Genomic DNA, 3,309 nt, shown 5'->3' with positions numbered 1-3,309 from the left:
AAAAAGAATGAAAAGGAATGAACAAAGCCTCCAAGAAATATGGGACTATGTGAAAAAACCAAACCTACAATTTATTGGTGTACCTGAAAGTGATGGAGAGAATGGAACCAAGTTGGAAAACACACTTCAGGATATTATCCAGGAGACCTTCCCCAACCTAGCAAGACAGGCCAAAATCCAAATTCAGGAAATATAGAGAACACCACTAAGATACTCCTGGAGAAGAGCAATCCCAAGACACATAATCATCAGATTCACCAAGGTAGCAATGAAGGAAAAAATGTTAAAGACAGCCAAAGAGAAAGGTCAGATTACCTACAAAGTGAAGCCCATCAGACTACCAGTGGATCTCTCTGCAGAAACCTTACAAGCCAGAAGAGAGTGGGGGCCAATATTCAACATTCTGAAAGAAAAGAATTTTCAACCCAGAACTTCGTATCCAGCCAAACTAAGCTTCATGAGCGAAGGAGAAATAAAATCCTTTTCAGACAAGCAGATGCTGGGGGATTTTGGCACCACCAGGCCTGCCTTACAAGAGCTCCTGAAGGAAGCACTAAATATAAAAAGGAAAAACTGATACCAATCACTGCAAAAACATACCAAAATATAAAGACCAATGACACTATGAAGAAACTGCATCGGCGGACTCTAAATCATGGCAACCACGGCCACGATGGTGACCTCGGGCTCGGCGCGAAAGCGTCTGCTCAAAGAGGAAGACATGACCAAAGTGGAATTCGAGACCAGCGAGGAGGTGGATGTGACCCCCACGTTCGACACCATGGGCCTGCGGGAGGACCTACTTCGGGGCATCTACACTTACGGTTTTGAAAAACCATCAGCAATCCAGCAACGAGCAACCAAGCAGATCATCAAAGGGAGAGATGTCATCGCGCAGTCTCAGTCCGGCACAGGCAAAACAGCCATCTTCAGTATCTCAGTCCTCCAGTGTTTGGATATTCAGGTTCGTGAAACTCAAGCTTTGATCTTGGCTCCCACAAGAGAGTTAGCTGTGCAGATCCAGAAGGGGCTGCTCGCTCTCGGCGACTACAAGAACGTCCAGTGCCATGCCTGCATTGGAGGCACCAATGTTGGGGAGGACATCAGGAAGCTGGATTATGGACTGCATGTTGTTGCAGGCACTCCAGGGTGTTTTTGATATGATTCGTCGCGGAAGCTTAAGGACACGTGCTATCAAAATGTTGGTTTTGGATGAAGCTGATGAAATGTTGAATAAAGGTTTCAAAGAGCGGATCTATGACGTATACAGGTACCTGCCTCCAGCCACACAGGTGGTTCTCATCAGTGCCACGCTGCCACACGAGATCCTGGAGATGACCAACAAGTTCATGACCGACCCAATCCGCATCTTGGCGAAACGTGATGAATTGACTCTGGAAGGCATCAAGCAATTTTTTGTGGCAGTGGAGAGGGAAGAGTGGAAATTTGACACTCTGTGTGACCTCTACGACACACTGACCATCACTCAGGCGGTCATCTTCTGCAACACCAAAAGAAAGGTGGACTGGCTGACAGAAAAAAATGAGAGAAGCCAACTTCACTGTGTCCTCAATGCACGGAGACATGCCCCAGAAAGAGCGGGAGTCCATCATGAAGGAGTTCCGGTCGGGCGCCAGCCGAGTGCTTATTTCTACAGACGTCTGGGCCAGGGGGTTGGATGTCCCTCAGGTGTCCCTCATCATCAACTATGATCTCTCCAATAACAGAGAATTGTACATACACAAAATTGGGAGATCAGGTCGATACGGCCGGAAGGGTGTCGCCATTAACTTTGTAAAGAACAATGACATCCGCATCCTCAGAGATATTGAGCAGTACTATTCCACTCAGATTGATGAGATGCCTATGAACGTTGCTGATCTGATCTGAAGCAGATCAATGGGATGAGTGGAGACTGTTCACCTGTTCTGTACTCCTGTTTGGAAGTATTTAGGTCCAGCTTCTATTTAATGGGGTTTACATGGACTCTCTTCTCATAAACGGCCTCCTGTCTCCCTCTGAAGAGGATGTGGGGATTCTGCTCTCTTTTCTTATTTACATGTAAATAATACATTGTTCTAAGTCTTTTTCATTAAAAATTTAAAACTTTTCCCATAAAAAAAGAAAAAGAAACTGCATCAACTAATGTGCAAAATAACCAACTAGTATCATGATGAGAGGATCAAACTCACAAATAAAAATATTCACCTTAAATGTAAATGGGCTAAATGTACCGATTGAAAGACACAGACTGTGGATAAAGAGTCAAGATCCATCAATGGTATTCAGGAGACCTCTCTCATGTGCAAAGACATACATAGGCTCAAAATAAAGGAATGGAGGGAGATTTACCAAGCAAATGGAAAGTGAAAAAAAAAAGCAGGGGTTCCAATTCTAGTCTCTAATAAAATAGACATTAAACCAACAAAGATCAAAAAAGACAAAGAAGTGTGTTACATAAGAAGAGCTAAGTATCCTAAATATATATGCACCCAATACAGGAGCACCCAGCTTCACAAAGCAAGTTCTTAGAAACCTACAAAGAGACTTAGACTCCCACACAATAATAGTGGGAGACTTTAACACTCCACTGTCAATATTAGACAGATCAATGAGACAGAAAATTAACATCGATATTCAGGACTTGAACTTGGCTCTGGACCAAGTGGACCTAATAGACATCTACAGAACTCTCCACCCCAAATCAACAGAATATACATTCTTCTCAGCACCACATCACTTATTCTAAAATCAACCACATAATTGGAAGTAAAACACTCCTCAGCAAATGCAAAAGAATGGAAATCATAACAAACAGTCTCTCAGACCACAGTGCAATCAAATTAGAACTCAGGATTAAGAAACTCACTCAAAACCATGCAACTACATGGAAACTGAACAACTGCTCCTGAATGACTACTAGGTAAATAACAAAATTAAGGCAGAAATAAATTAGTTATTTGAAACCAGTGAGAACAAAGACACAACGTACCAGAATCTCTGGGAAATAGCTAAAGCAGTATTTAGAGGAAAATTTATAGCACTAAATGCCCAAAGAAGGAAGCAGGAAAGATCCAAAATCGACACCCTAACTTCACAATTAAAAAAAACTAGAGAAGCAAGAGCAAATAAACTCAAAAGCTAGAGGAAGATAAGAAATATCTGAGATCAGAGCAGAACTGAAGGAGATAGACACACACACACACACACACACACACACACACACAACATTCAAAAAATCAATGAATCCAGGAGCTTGGTTTTTGAAAAGATTAACAAAATAGATAGACCACTAGCCAGGCTAATAAA

The 3,309-nt window shown here is 42.3% G+C and overlaps 1 pseudogene across 1 annotated transcript; it reads left to right on the top strand.

Annotated features, from left to right (window-relative positions):
• The first annotated feature begins 642 nt into the window (after window positions 1-642).
• On the top strand, window positions 643-2,120 carry LOC112635345 (annotated as a pseudogene). The gene has a single exon (XR_003121898.1). The product of XR_003121898.1 is annotated as a eukaryotic initiation factor 4A-III pseudogene (transcript).
• The last annotated feature ends 1,189 nt before the right edge of the window (window positions 2,121-3,309 follow it).

This window comes from Theropithecus gelada, chromosome 11, assembly GCF_003255815.1.
Source record: "Theropithecus gelada isolate Dixy chromosome 11, Tgel_1.0, whole genome shotgun sequence".
Classification (NCBI taxonomy): Eukaryota; Metazoa; Chordata; class Mammalia; order Primates; family Cercopithecidae; genus Theropithecus; species Theropithecus gelada.
Note: the sequence above shows the minus strand (reverse complement) of the source record. Positions and strands in the feature narration are given on the sequence as shown.